This window comes from Phalacrocorax aristotelis, chromosome Z (assembly GCF_949628215.1).
Source record: "Phalacrocorax aristotelis chromosome Z, bGulAri2.1, whole genome shotgun sequence".
Classification (NCBI taxonomy): domain Eukaryota; kingdom Metazoa; phylum Chordata; class Aves; order Suliformes; family Phalacrocoracidae; genus Phalacrocorax; species Phalacrocorax aristotelis.
Window position 1 is genome coordinate 77,795,665 of NC_134311.1, and position 16,392 is coordinate 77,812,056.

General features: G+C 39.0%; 1 protein-coding gene across 6 annotated transcripts in view; it reads left to right on the plus strand.

Moving 5' to 3' along the window:
- Positions 1 to 16,392, plus strand: part of LOC142050186 (urea transporter 2-like) — a 300,623-nt gene that overhangs the window by 128,091 nt on the left and 156,140 nt on the right. Inside the window, exon 3 of one of the 6 annotated variants that reach the window (XM_075078584.1) lies at positions 1,649 to 1,719. The exons of the other annotated variants lie outside the window; for them this stretch is intronic. The gene's annotated coding sequence lies outside the window, so the exon portion shown is untranslated. The remainder of the gene's footprint in view (positions 1 to 1,648; positions 1,720 to 16,392) is intronic. 6 annotated transcript variants of the gene reach the window in all.

Sequence of the window (16,392 nt, forward strand, 5' to 3'; positions counted from 1 at the left end):
CAGGAGTATTCTGAAAGGTGAAGGTGCCTTTCCTTCAGCATAAACTGCCTTTACACGCCACAGAGGAAAGCATTTTTCCATAGGAGAGGACACACTGCTTTTCCTCAAAAGGTTGTCTGTGCAGGGGTAGAGAGGATACACAGCACTGTTCACTGCCTACCAGTTTCTGCATTGCTCTTCCCCTGCAGATTTATTAGATGAAGTGGACAATCTTAGCTTCAGTATGGAAGGACACAGTTCTTTGTATTCTCTTTCAGAGCATTGCCCATTGTGGCACTATTGCTTGATTAATTTATTTACAAGGGATAATAAGCTGATGTTTCAAATGAGCATTTTGTGACCAGGCATAGGCAATTTCAACCTGGGAAGAATAATTTTTGTATATGATGAAGGAGTTCATTTTGTAGAAGTAGATTTATTCTACCTTCATACTGACCAGCAAATATCTTTGCAATAGATCTACTTTTTTTACTACCTAGTATAATGGGAATAATCTCCCTTAATTCTGTGGGACAAAGACCCTGCTCTAACCTCCAGTGCAATAAGGGAATGGTTTTCCTTGACTCCACAGCGTGACCTTCTGGGTACAGCAAGATGCCACAGCCTGCTCACAAAAATGTTACAGATGCAATAACAGAACAGGTTCCTCCAATAACTCCATAGTCCAATAGGTCTATAGGGGAACACCTGGAAGAATAACAAAGCCAAGGGCTCTTTTAACTTTCCCTTGGAAGTAAAGTCCAGTGAAACTACCCACCAACTGAGGGCATCATAATATAAGCCTGCGTGTCTAATGAGCATGCAATTCCAAAAAGGCATCTCCAAGTGAATCAGTAAAAAAGAAATGGAACTGTACACGCACTCATACCCATATAGGAAATAAAGAAAAACTGTATCAATAGGTACGAAAGGGTAACACTGTAAAATATGTTTATAATTACCATTAAAAGGCTATATGCATTTACAAATAGAAATAAAGGTGTGTGTCACGCAGTTATTATAGATCATATAGAATTGTTTTCTAGTGCAATATGGCTAAAACAAACATAGAAAATGTACATCTAATATATTATAATATTTTTAATGGCTAGATAAAAACTGATAACCTTTACATAGGAACAAATACAGAAAAGTCACTTCATATCTGCATTTACACCTGTGCATCTGGGTTCCAAATCCAGCCCAGGGTACATGAGTCCTCCTGTCCCTCGACATCTCTCTAACCCCCTCCCTACACTTGGTGTGTGACTTCCATTAACATTAATGACAGCCGCAGATAAGTGGGCAAGGTTGAGCACATCTCTAAAAAATCATCAGCACGTAGGTGAACACATCACTCCTACTTTACAATCTTTACACCAAGTCCTTGTAAAATTCTCTATTGATTTCATGGTTTTACTACCTATTTTTAAGGCATTCAGTGACTGTGGCCCAATACCTCTGACAGATCTTTTGTCACCGTGTGTTCCTGAGGGTCAGAATCAGCAGGGTTATTAAGTCTGTCCAAGGAACAATCTTAAGTCTTTTTGGAGCTAAGGCTTTTTAGCAATGATGTGGTACTATTGGAAGACTCATGTCCGAGCTGTTTCTGAACTGCTCTTTCTTTCATGGTGTGTAAGAATAAAGCAAAGGAAATGCCTTTTGGTAGGTTTTATCCCAGTTACACCCAAGTGACCTGTGACTTCAGACTGAAATGCGATTAAAAGAGGCATCATTGAGGTACTGTCAAATTATAGATGCTAAAAGCTCATAAAGTCATTCAAGGCAGTAATTTACAAGTTCATTAAATAATATTTCTGTTGTTGCATCTCCTAGTGTTTTATCTAACCTAGCTTGAAGATGGACCAAGAAATGTTACCCAACTTTGCACCTGTAAGGAAAAACTGCATCCCAGAATGCACTTCTTATCCATATGAAATCTCCTGATACCCATCATACATTTTCAACTGCTCATTTCCACCCATTAAGGAATATCCTTCAAGGTTTTCAGACTCGCATTCAGTAGAATAGTAATAACCAACCTCCAGTGAATAATTTATTGGAAATAAATTTAACCTTTCTGTTTAGAAAGACACGTTCAGTGAGAACAGAAGTTAGGTGAGATGAATCAGAAGCAGACTGTGATTCCCTCAAAATCAAGATTCAACATTATATTTATTATTTTATTTTTTTAATGCTCTTGAACCTGTAAGTGGCTCTGAGTGTTTAAAAATCAAGCCGAGTTGTTTAGCTTTAATGGCCCTGGAAGTTGCATGCTCCTGTTTCATCTCCCTGATTAGATGAGTACAACTCATTGGGGCTTATGTAACCAACACAGATCTGAATATTTCAGAGGCAGTAATAATTCAAGAAACAGAGCAGATAAGGCAGATTAAATAACGAAAAGAATAAATATATAAACCTTTTTCCTTCTGGACTACTCATCCTTGCCAAAGACATAATTTATTTAAAAAAAAAAAAAAAGCTCCTTTAAGATTTATTAGCTGGATGTAGGTTAATTTTATGTTTTCAGATTCAAGCTAAACAAGTGCCCCCTCTGTGAAGGTGGCAGTCAGATTCATGTCTCTCTTGTTTGACTGTCACTTTGACAGAGCTTTGGTTGAGGGTTTTCCTGGTGATCCTATTTCCCCGCTGTGGTAAGCAGTGTGTTCCCACACAGCTTCCAGTGCAGAGACTAGAGTTAGTGTGAGCTTAACTCTCTCCTTCCCCCTCATCTCATGTAAGAACTCTTGCTCATGGGAAGGAGCTCTCAAAAAGGTGCACACCCCACAGAAGCAAATACAAGTTTCAGTGGGAGTGAAGGGGCATGGAACACCTCTCCTGGATCTTGTGTGATGGGGTGAACCACTTGGGCTATTTCATGAGCCACTCTCTGCAGAACTCTCTTATTTTGCTTCAGTTTTATTTATGAACTTAAATCCTCCTTTGTTTTCCTGAAGAAACACATGCACCTCATCAATCAATAGATTTGCAGTTTTACTTTGCTTGTTTGCTTTCCATTTCATGACTTTCCCTGTTGTGCCAGTAGCTGTTTTCACTTAGATAATAATCACTAACTCACAAACTGGACCTGGTCATTATACGGATGGGTAACATCAAAATGTTGCAAAAAAAATATCCATATGATTTAATATTTGGATTCTTTCACCGTGATTTAACTGTTCGACAGGATACTGGTAATGAGTGTTGTTTTGACAACAGTGGCGTCATTCAGAAAGCTTTCCTGTTTATGATCATTGACAAGCCCGCGGCACTTTGTGTAATGCCTTTTTTCTGCACAATTCACATCACAATTCAATGGATGACTGGACAAAAAAAAATATTTGCCTTTTATTCCACTGCCTTTTTTTCATGTGTGTGTGCAATAATCTAATCCAGCCCAGGGAAGGGTGCAGTCCAGTCACAGTCAAAGCAGCCTCTGAGGCTATAAGCAGAGATACAAAGCTGGAGGCATAAACCTGGAGTGTGTTGCATGGTGGCAGCTGGGCACAAACCTGTGTCTCTATGTCCGTGAGCGTGAGAAATGAGCAGCCTGGGTGTTAAAAGTCAGGCAGCAAAATGCATGGGAAAAATCGTCCCTGACTCATCTAGGGGACAAATTTGCCATTCCTGGGGCCAAGCCAAGGCTCTTCTGGAGACTGTGACATCTGTTTGCAGCTTTTTAAAGTCAGGACAGCTTGACTTGGGAGAGGTTAATCCACCCATGTTCCTGTAGCTGGTGTTGAGTTTGCAGAACATGTAGTTGAAGGCTTTCCAGATTAGAGGGAATATAGCCAAACATAGAAGTAAAAAACCTGGTCCTACTGAAAGTAATTACATTTCATTTGACATTGGTGCCACGAGGATATCAACCAAGATACAGCTATCGTCTTTAATGGAAAGGATTACACAGAGATGTAGAGATGTCTGACCATTACAAACACTGGTGCTTGCCTAAAATGGACCTTTCGCTCAGTTTTACATCTCACATCAGTTTCACATTTGTGTCACGGTCCCAGTGAATGGTAGATTTACATTCTCTTCTGCATATATCAGTGGCTCATAAAAAAAATGTGAGGAGCTGACATCTCTTTGTGTTTTTTTCCGATATTTTAGAAAATTATATGAAAAGCTGGTTTCCTCAAATCTTTTTTTAGTTCTCCCAACATTTCAGTGAAGGAGAATAACTCTGGGTTTTTCCTCAGCTTGCTTTATTCTAGAATTATTGAGAATAATTTTACAGTGAGGCAATAAACTTTAATGTCTTCTTTAAAAAAAAAAAAAGTCAAACCTATAAATCATTGATATTTCAAATCACCAAACAGGAACTTGGAGAACTACAGTGGTATGTGCTATTGGTCCAGACATCCTGTATTTTATTGTTTTAAGATGCTTCTTTTATTCATCTGGTAGTTTTTTAACATGCCTCATGTTAAATTTAACATGCTTCTTTCCTTCATCTGTAGCTTTTTCTGAGCTACCCTTTGATGATGAAATATGGACCGATGTGGTCAATAGTCTTTGGCTAGAAAGTGAAAGAAAGATGTTTCTTGCTAACATCTTCCCTCAATGGCCTCCTGTGGGCTTCTCTTTAAGCTCACCTTTCATTTCTGCAAATCCAGCAGAGAGAAGAAATTCAGCAAGCACCAGCATCTTGGGTCATCAGGGTTTAAAGTATAAGACCTCTGCACTGAGTGTGGAGAGAGAAGCCTGACCAGAGCAGCTCCACTCCCAGCCCTCGGGACATGAAGCGGGATCACTGGCTTGAAAACACTCCTTTCAGCTGCCTGGCAGTTTCACAGCAGAGCCTTTTTCAAAACAAATTCGCTCCAGTCACACAACTGGGCCGTTTCTCCTTTTTGCCATGCAGAAATAAAGGATGTGAGAAACCACAGAGCTTTCTTCTTGCTTCCCCTTGCTTCAAGAGTCCCCAGTGGCACATACCAAGCATTTATTTTTCCCTCGAGAGGCCAGAAAAGGCAGAATAACAAAATAACCACTACTTGTTTCAGCAGAAACCCTTTGGAAGATGCAGCAGCCCAAGCCTTATGGGTTCTGTGCAGGAAACACTGATTCACACTATGTCTTTTCAGCTTTTCCGGAGAGAAAAAAACAGAAGAGCTTGACCACTGTACTCTGACTCTGTTCTGCATAAAACCTATCTGGAAGTGAGCAATTGCTTCACTTTATTTCTGTGTCATTAGGCTGTAAGGACAGGCAAAAATCATGTTCATCTTCCATGAGGTTGCTATAGCATGCTACACATTGAAGCCTTTGTCCCTTGACTGTCTGTCATGTAGGTGACTACTTCTGCGTTAGTCACTCTGGCCTCCCTATAGAGAACTTTCCGGATGTGATTCACTTCATCCTGAAAAAGATCTAAAATCAGTCAGATGAATCGTGCCTCAAAAGTGGTTTTTTCACCCACCCACCCACGCTTTGCCGCTGTTGACTACATAGGGAGCCCAGACCAACTTGGGTTTTGCCATTTATGTGGTGGATGTATGAAGTTAACCAAAGCTGCATCACACTTCTGAGAACACATTTTATTACACTGTGTGAGACCACATGCACTGGGACTTGTGGTTCTTTCTCTAAAAGTTATTGGTAGTGGCAAAGTAGCAGGTTTTCTCAGTATAAACTGACAGTCCCTGTGGGAACACCCTGTTTCACTAAAAACATGACACCTCAGCAACTTGCTTTTTAAAGCGTGGTGTGGCAAAATGAGTTGTTTTGGAAGAAAGAATCTTTGAGAAAGCACTTACCTGCAGGAAGAAATACGGGAGGCACAGATGTCACCGAAGCTGCAATGCTGGGTGAGAAAAGAAAGGATTTTAATGAGAGATCAGTTTTATATAGCTTTAGGGGCCCTTGTTGAAAGGAACAACACATGACCTAGTCATCCAGACTTCTATTATCAGTTAAAAGTTAGTCAAAACAGTAAATGGAAATTAGGAAGTGATTCATATAACCAAAAGTTAGGACTCAAGGATAAAATTAATTTTACCATAATGTGTATTAACCACTTTGCCTAAGTCTCCCTGAGCATAGTGGGATACTAGATATCTAGCTCACATGTAGACATCTGCACTGTAGACACCTGTGCTTAGCTTAAATTACTCCTGTTTAGATCTTTCAAAAATCTAAATGTGAGGTAATCACCCCTGTGTGCCAACAGACAGAAATATGCTTTTCCAGTCACTGATCATCTGACTGTGTAGAGCACCCTTCTGAAGATGGGATGAATCACCTTCCAGAAGTGTTTATGGCAGGAGACCCTATTTCTCACCAGTAAGGTTGTGCCTTTATTTCCTCCTTTTGTAATTTACACTATACTTCAGAGTTTATCTATATATCTATATATTTATTTCTAAGACATGAAGTCACAGAACAGCACTTCTAGATGAAAACAGCTGCAGTCATCCCTGGGAGATAAATGATATGTTCTATCACATCAGTCTTACATGCTAGAAAACTTTAGGGTAATCTTTTGCATATTTACAAGTATCTTCTGCCTTTATTGATGCAGCTCCCTGCAAAAGGTCTGGACGTTGGAGCAGGAAGGTGATCCTGAGCAGTACGCTCTCTTGTTCTGCACCTGGGAACTTCTTGGTTTGGTTATGCCCAGGACCCTTGACTTGTTAATATTTGTGCATCTGGAAGTAATAATAAGTATCTGCGTCCTCCAGAGGAGAGTCCCAAATACAGGCATTTGGCACTCATCACACCCCATTACACATGTATGTGATTTGCAGCAGCGTGGGTGTAGACACAAGACAAAGCTGTTGCCGTTGTTACCTGGTGCCCATGTACTTCATGTGGGTACAGCCCTGCATGGATTAGAGAGCACTAGCGGGGAGGATTTCCACCAGAGCTCTCCCTAGTGCTCGTGGGGATGGTCCAGAGCTCCTCACTTACTCTCTGCAAGTGGTTTTACTCTAAAATCTCTGTTCTTCCAGATGCTATTCATTTCTAAAGGGGTGGTATGCTGTTCCTGAGAATGAAGATAAGGCATCCCTGCTATACAGACAGGGAGACTGAGGCTCATAATTTAAGCAACTTGGCCGAACAGAAAGTTTTGATGACTTGGTTGCTAAAATGTCCTGGTCTCCTGCTTCTTCATCTACTGTCTTTGTCATCTCCAGACCTTTATTACCCATGAGAAATGAGTGGTCTTTTTGCCTTTTTCTTCATTTTTATCCAGTATTTGAATGAGACAGAACTGTAGACAAAGACAGGTTCTTTTTCTTCCCATGATTTTATGGAAAGGAGAGCATTTTGTCATGGCCTACTTGACAGGTGATTCAAGGTTTCATCTTGTAATTTCTCGAAAACAAAAACAAAATAAAAAGGAGGGTGTTTGGGTTTTTTTCACCTACAGTTAGCTGTTTGCACGAGTAACAGAAGACAATAAATATAGTTGAGCAGCGATTTTCAAGAAAGCACTTTTTTCTTTCTCGGTATGATGACCTGCACTTCCTGCCATAATGATTATCTTAAAAGTCTTTTTGGCTTTGAATAGGTTGTCTCAGCTCTTGGAGTACTCTCCTTGTGAAGGAATAGAATCTGAAGAAGTTTATTACCTTAGAATTCTGTTTTTTTCCTTTTGGAGACAGTCAATGCTGTAAATTAAACTGCTTGAGTTGGCTTTGTGTTTTTTTGCATACACAGCAAGGATAACTACACATCAGATTTATGGGCATCGTGCGCAGGTTGCTATGACAACCCCTCCAGCCGCTGTACACCAAATAACCTTGTCATGTGAACATTTATCACAAGCACATCAAGTACAGGATTGCTCGGTACGGTCTTTGGCTAAACAGCAGGATTTTTTCTGAATAATAATTGGTCGTGGCCTTTTATGCTATAAGTCAAAGTTAATCAACTTCTAGATTTGAAATTAACCACCAATACGACATAATCCAGCACCATTCTTCATGACTGCGGTGCTCAGCAAGAGGAAACTTTGCAAGAAGCACTGTTCCCTTTTCAGGAAAACTGTGGGTTGTGTTTTTATTGCCATTGTAACCTCACAAAACCCATATGTAAAATGACAGGCTGTGTCTCTGTGTGTGTAAAACGTATTATTGCACTGTAAATGAAATGTGAATTTTAACTATCAAATCATTTGTGGGAAATAAAGCTTACTTTTCTTCTTTTTTTAAAAAAATAGGAACTTCTAAAGCCAGAGCCACATTCTAATTCTTCACACCCACTTTTAGTTATATTTTTAGGGGAAATTTGCAGGCTGCACACCTGGTCCTTCAATAGACCAGTTGAAAGGCTTTCTTATGCATTTAAACTCCTCCCTGTACACCCACATTTTAAAGAAAATACAAGAATTTAACTATGTTTCTAATTTATAGTTTCAGAGGGAAAGATTAGTATGTGTGAGGGATTAGTGATCTGTGTAAATTACTCCAGTAATTTTTATACAATAGTTACATCATAAGTAAACTTCAGCTCATGCATATGAGTGAGAATGTTATTTTTTTTCCAGAAGAAATAATATCTTAAGTTGTAGGTATATGACTTTTCAGTAAGCTTCCATCTCTAGTGTAGCCCTCATATTTCATGCTGCTATAGGGCTTTTTTTATCTATATTGACATAAATGCCCAAATCAGAAAAGAACTTTGTAAGTTAATTTACAAAAGAGCAACAGCAGAGTAGGCAAATATCAGCAGTGTTCTCTCTTTCGCTAGCAGACAGGATTAGTTTAAACAATGTATGGTCTTGCCTCTACCAGTTTTTTAAATGATGGTTCCTTGTACTATAGGTTCTCATAACCACCACACCCAAATCAAAACTTGCTGGACTTGTTAGAAAGATTACTGTTGGCTTGGAATGGACACTGTTAGGAAATAGACACCATTTCTTTAACCTGTTTTAAGTGTTTACTATAGGATGAGATGCACTTTTCCCCATAGATACCTATTTTTAGCCTTAAATTTCAAGGGAGAACGGGGTGAGTAGCTGAGATGTAGACATACCCATTGCAGATGGCAATATTCAGTCAGATGTATTTCTGCTCGATGACTTCAAATCGAGATCAAGTTGCTGGAAATGCTTGGGTCAAGGACAAGTTATTTGTCTTAATCTAGGCATAATGAGGTGGTATTTTCTGCCTTTCATTATGCAAACTGTCAGATTAGATGATTTAATCTCACAGATTTACTGCATAGACCTCTTTAGATATTTTACATCTCCTGAGATGTAGATTTCTGGATACAATTTGTGAACATTAAATGCTAACTTTGTGATTTCCTTATGAAGAGTGCCTTCCTCTTCACCGCTACTCACTGGCTGAATAAATAGACAGGATATCATGCACAAATGCATGTATCCTTTGATGTAGGTTTTTTTTATCCTACAGCCTACATGAGTCCTTGCTAAATTCTCTGTTTATCATTTGCACAGACCTTAGGGGAATTAGATACACAAATACAACTTGCTTTCTTTTGGGACCTTCATCCTTTATGTAATCCTTCCACTGAAATACTGAAAATTGTCTTTACTAGTAACCAAATCTGGAGGAAGAACAAATATTAGCCAATATCATCAAAGGTAGGTTCTATTTATCAAGCAAATCAGTATTTGTAGGGAAAAATTGCTATTTTTTTTTCCAGCCCTTAAGATTGTTTTGTGCCTGAAATAAAACCAGCAGTTTACTGTCAGAAACCTTTCTAGTGGAAAGGGTTCACACTTTCTTCATCTAATGGTTTGATTTCATAAGGATGCTGATTTCTGAGTTCCCACTCTTATTGTGTGTGCAGTGGTCATAAAGATACAATTAATCTACATAATGCTCAAGGCTGAAGATGAATCCACCTGAGGTCAGCTGTGCATCGGACACCTTTGGTCTGTTATGCTGTTCTAGCTTCTGGTAGGAAAGATTAGTCATCTGGAGCAGGTTCTCATTTTTCTTTGCCTTTTCATCACCCTTTGGTTCTAACAACAGGCAAAGGAGCTGTTCAAACACAGAATCACTTGAGGCAGGTACACTGAAGTTAAAGTCTCTATCTGTTGAATACATTCACCAGAGCTGACAGAAGAGTGATACTAGTGCAGTAGCTGTTGCTCATGCATGTTGTTTCTTCAGAAACTAACTGTGCCTAAGAGGACTGTAAGGAATTTGTGGCTTAAATAGGAGACTCAGCTGGGAAAGATGGTTTCTGCTGTGTGGAAAACTACAGTTCAGATGATTCAGCTATAAAATGTTCATATGAAACTTCAGGCTACGGAAAGGACAGCAGAATGAAGTTTTTCTCTGCCTGTCTACCTATGTCTAAAGTACTTACTGCAATGCCATACCCAGTACGTCATATGATAATATATTTTCCTTAAAGACAAGTTTTTTTTCTTTAAATATTATGAAACAACCTTAATAATTTTATTTGGCAACAGAATTCCTGCATATCCCCTCTGGTCAAGTGTGTCTCAGAAAGAAATAAGGGAAGCGTACTTTTTGTGCACAAATGGCAAGGCAAACCACCAGCAGCAATTTTGTCTCTGTGGTCTTTTTGATGAGAGCAATTAGGCTAATTCTGATGTTTTCTTCTGATAGTGATGAGTAGCATCTGGACATGAAAGAGGTCCACTTTCTAATCCCAGCACAAATGGAAGAAATTTTGTAACATCACGCAGCTTCATGGCTTCCCCCTGTTTTCAGATAAAAGCTCTCAAAATGAATACACGAAATTCCAATACCACCAAATCCAGGCCCCGGTCTAAGCATAGAAAGTTGGATATTTCCAAAGGAGATGAGCGGAGGTATTTTTTTAGAATCAGATTACTCAATACTTTGTTGATATCATTGAGGTGATTTTCAGCTAGTGACAAGATTCCTGGGTTAACTACAAAGTTGTTTTTATGACTGGTTGATGGGTGTTAAGTACAGGTTGTTCTATGGTACCTTCACAAACACTCTGAAACTTCTTGAGCATCAAACACCAAGGTTGGACACTGTAGGTTAACCTGTGGAAACATACTCTTTGGGGGTCTTACATGAGCTACTAAGCCCACAGGGCTACCAGGAAATCAGCAGCCTTCAGAGAGTTGTGCAGATCTATAGAGTTGAAAAACTCCCTGAATTTTCCAGGTTTTCTACTGTTGTCATGGCAAAGATTATTAAAAGTGCTGAACACCAGAGTGCAAATAGAGATTAAATTATACCTATTTTCTTCTGTAATAGCAAGAGCACCGCTATTTTTCCAGGACAATTTATGCTAGAATTCTTAGCCATATTAAAACTACACTGTACTGCATTTGTACAATGTCACCTTTCTCTGTATTGTTTTATGGTTCATGTGTTGCATCATCACATCCTTCTTGAAAATCAGTTGTTTGCATTGGCAGCAGAAGCTGTAAAGAAACTGTATGAAAGATAGTTTTCTGGCAGTTTCTCTTAAGAAAATATGTTTGAATAGGTGTTATGATGGGAAGAAAAGCTAAAAATTCATAGTTAAAATTGTACAGAAGTCTCAAAATCAAGAAATGCTAATAATAATTGAATGGATCATAAGAACTCTGTCATACAGAAATTCTTAGACTGTGACTGAATTTTAAAGAGATTTTATGCTGAGAAAGCAAGCTGAGATTTAGGAGTGAAAAGTATTTATCTGTAGTTATTTCTCTGCACTGAAGTAATTCATCCTATGCTTTATTTTTTAATATTTTGATTTATAGTAAGATTTATCAATAACTCTGAAAGTCTAGTTACATTAACACATTGAATGAAAAGACTTTTAAAAAATATTTTTTTCCAATCTGAGCTAATAGCTGGACCTATAGATTTTCTCAAATTATCCTAAATCCTTGGAAGACATTTTCTTGTTTATTACTAGACTTGCAAGATTCTTTCTCCGTCTACTCTTGTGAAGGCATAGCTATTTTCAGATAGGAAAGATGCCACATGGAGTAGAAGGGAAATAATCAATAAGAAAGCACAGCTATGACGTAAGCTTATGCTGAGTTTGGGAAAGAGCATTATGGTCACCTTGTGATACCAGTTACGTTGGTATAAATCTGGTGTCATCTCACTAAACTCCAGAGAATTTCACCAGCAAAATCTAGAGAAGGACCTGACTCCTTCACAACTAAGTGAGAGTACGGCAGAAACAGAGAGAATCAGCTAAAAGAGGATGTAGAAGAGACTAAGAGAAAAAACCAGGACTGAGGAGAGATGGATAGAGAGCAGAGAATGATGTTGAGCCTTAGCTGGTAACTTTATCTTCAGAGTTCAGTTGCTTAATGGAAAACTGATTTTACAGGAAGTTAAGCTGTACATATTCTCAATTTAAGCATGAAAAAGAATCATTAGTTCTGCAAAAATTATCAAAGAATCTATGTAAAGTATTGGAATTTTCCTTGTGTTAGACACAAGACATGGTTTTCAGTAAAAAACACAAGTCTGGCAGCAAAATCCTCCAGAAAAGTATGTACCAGGGTCTGAATTGACAAAATATCTATCTGGGAAGTCATCAGAAAGGTCAAAGCATAGCTGATGGGGAGATAACTGATATATTGCTGCTCTTCTGCTGAGCAGAAGCAGATGTGAGAGCCTTGCAGGTCAGCTTCCTAGCGTGGTGAATTCAGTACTGCAAAGGCTGGTTGTATGGATGTATCATGTTGGTTGAGTGTGTTTGTTTATATTCTATCCAACAGCTTTGTATATGTGTGGGTAGGCAGAACATGGGCAATCCTCTTTCTAAAGGGCCTCAGTCCAAGCAACAAGATCTAGTTCTCAGCTGTGTCTCAAAACCAGCCATCATTAGAGTAATGTAGAAAACAAACTTTTGCTGCTTCCCCCATAAAGCACATTATCATGATACCAAAAACAAAGCAGTTCTTGAGCCCAAACTGTGCTTCTTCAATGAAAGAAGTTGTAGGACTAGTGAAGAGCATAAATGGTTAGGCCACTTTATACTCTAGCATTCACCATACCATGAGGCCACAAAGTCCACAATTTGTTTGTGCACTCTGTAAGAAGCCCTTCCTTATGCTTCACTTTAATATCTGGCATTGTCATCTGCTATTTCCTGCAACATGCAACACATTTATGCATGGACACATATAGGCTATAGCCTAAATTGGCTCTTAATGACTTCAGTTTTCTCTCTTATATTCCTACTTTTTTCAAGTAATCAGTTTCCCTTTATAAAAGAGGAAAGAATAATCATGTCCACAAGGATCTCATAGACAAGGGAAAATTTCAAAAAGATGAATTAAAGTTAGTGTCTGGCTTCCATCAAATTTCAGTGGAAATTTGTCACTTCACCATCCTTTGCACCTTTCAGAAACTTTCTGGGGTCCAACTTGTTCATCCTGGCCATCATTAGCTACACCATAGAAACAGCCTCTCTCATCCCGTACCTATAGGGATACACTGCATAGTGCAAGAATGAGCTGATTTTATGGTGGTCCTTGTAGAAGATAACAGACTGATGGATGGGTCCACTTTGTGACTCACTTCCTTCCTAATTTTCTTGCATCCCTTACAGATGCCTCTTGGGTGAAGATGGCCATTGAGGTTTTGCTGCTGGCAGCTACAGATGAGTTGCAAAATGTCTAATTCAAACTGGGGACTTTGTCTTCCAAGACCTTGGCCCCAGAACAGGGCAGGGAGAGGAAGAGAAAGTCCAAAAACTGATGAAAAGACCTCAGATCTCTTTCCCTGTCCAAACTCTCCCATAGCACCATGAGAAATTTCCCACTGCCTTTCCTAGTTCAGGCAGGTGTTTCCTTAAGGGAGGTTTTGATGTCAACAGGCGGAAGAATGACTGAAAGGCAAGAACAGGCATCCAGAGATGCCTCAGTGGAAGAGGAAATGCTTTAACAGAAAGAAAGTTTTCATCATATTGTGACCTTTGACAGTTCTTTTTAGAACCAGTTTGGAACTTGTCAAGTAACCAGTTTATTTCCCATTGGAAACACTGATTTATCAAGACTGAATCATGTGGAATGGAAGACTGGTTTCCTTGATGGTTTGGTGGGAGGGAGGGAAACAAATATAATCTCTTATTTTACACTGTCTTTGAAATGAGACACTTTCTCAGCAGAGCTGTACTAGAAGAATGCCAAAAGGGCTGAAATTAAAGAGAGCAAACAACAGTGCTACCATAAAGCTTCAACCTGTAGGTTTCTTTCACTCCTGGATAAGGAGATCTATTCTCATCTAAGGATGGTGTAGATTTACATTCTACTAACCTTACAAAGGGCGGTGCCTGGAACTTGCCATGTCTCAAAGCCAGGAGATACCCCCCAGAGTCCATGGGTGTCCCATCGTCCTGTTTAGCTCTAGTTTTTTGACTGTGAGTTTCTTGATTAATGATAATTACCTGTCTTAGGAAGATCAAGTAATCAAGTGTGGTTTATTTTCTCTCGGTTGTCCAGCAGGAATCAAGAATGTGCTGCAGCTTTCTGTAAGACCTCATGGGAATCTGTTTTCATAAACTCAGGGGGAAAAAAGTTACCTTCACCCCAAGTACAGTGAAAAACAGACCTTTGGGTACCGAGTCATTCAGCCACACAAGCCCCAAATGGTTTTGCATGTTGGTTTTGTGGCACATTGACTCTGTCTGTTCCAGACAAAAGTTCAACCCACAGCAGGAGGACAAAACCACAACAAATACAAACAGCTTAGAGACAAAGGTTTGCAAAGCTGTCTAGGAAAAAAAACAAAAAGTAAGTTGCATATTGTTTTAGAGACCAAACTACTTAAAGCCAATAACCTAATCCAAGGGAAATTTTATACTCCATCAGTCTGATGGAACCAAATGTTTTCCACTGTGGTGTAGCGGGAGGTTGTACTTAAGCCTTCTCTTTATAAAAAACAAACTTTGTAAGTGTATTTTACCTTCTAAAGCAAAAAAAAACCCCACATTAAACATATCAGCCTTCCTTTCATCATTGTGCTTCTCATCCCACATTTTAATTGGTCACAACTGGAGCATGCAGGCTGATTTTAAGATATTGCTGATCCAAATAGTTTCACTTTCAGTATAGGGGATCTATTTTTTAAATCTGTATAAACTTCAGAAAATCTGTACATTTCTGTATATGGAGTCCTTCATTTTGTTAAAACATACTATTTCACTTTAAATCAATATTTTTTGATAGGTCCAAAGAATTTCAGCAAGTTTGAAAGCAACCTGTGGCACTTTTCTGTTCACACAGACCTTTCAGGTTTTTTGGTACTGCAGTGAGACCCACTGTTCTGCTATTACAAGAATTGTTTGCAAGATCTTGCATAGGAAAACCTGCACAAGTATGGAGTGCTCTGAAGTTAGCACGTGTCTGGTGTTAGGTTGTCTTGATATCGAGGTGTGTATTCCTTGGGTAGGAAACAATAAACCCACAACCTCTCTCATGCCTCACTCTAATATTGTTCCAATGACAGTAGGCTTCTCCAGCTGTTGATGGTGTTTCTAATTCCTTTATCAAGTACGGGTTTATATTTCAGAAGGACAAGTCCCTGCATCTACTTACTTCAGCTGATTTCAGTGGCTTGTTGTGCCCTGCAGGATTCTGATCAAGGGTGAGCATCTCCATCACCAGTAGATGTGCATTGGTTTGTAATCTTGTGATTTGCTTTTCCTCGGCTCTGTACAGTTACAGCAGTGATGCAGAGCTCACATACAAAACCTCAATTTCTTCCTCATAACACTGATGATCTGGCAACGGTATGCATTTTAGATTTTTAATCTCTCCTATAACCAAGTGAGGTTTTTATCAAGGGGTTTTATGAGTCAGGTGACTAGCATCCTTATGGATAAGTTAGCATGGAAGATGGCAATGTTGTTTCTCTCTGTTACTTATGAGGCTCTTTAAAAGTTTGTTTTAAAACAAGAAAACAAACAAACAAAACTGGAGCATGCCCTAAATATCTTGCCTTGCTTCCCAAAACCCCTTTTGTCCCCTCAGGTGAGAGGGGATGGGAGTACAGTCCCAGAGCATAGCAAAGGAAGAGAAGGATGGTTTCCTGTATTATTGTTCCTGAAGATGAAGTTCTGTAGTAAGGTTAGCGGCTGACAATGGCTAAAAACTGGGAGGATGAATCTGTGAACATTGACTATTCACCCTGAAACAGCAAGCCCTGAGAACTACAGTGTGTTTTATTTCTTAAAGCCTTTTAAATTTTATAGCTCATTTATGTTCTAGTAGAATTAAATATGTGATAATGTAGTGGACTTAATTGCAGTCTTCAGAGTAAATCCTGACTTTTCTAAAGAAGTATCCCTTTGATATGAAATAATTAATGAAGAATTATAATTTAGAAAAGCCCATCATAGCCATCTAATCTGATGTGCATAACACCAGACCACAAAACCTTGCTAGCTATGTCTGCACCAAGTGCATAATTGAGTTTAAATAATAGTTTATCTTTAGCTCAATTTCAAGTGACGGAGAGTCAT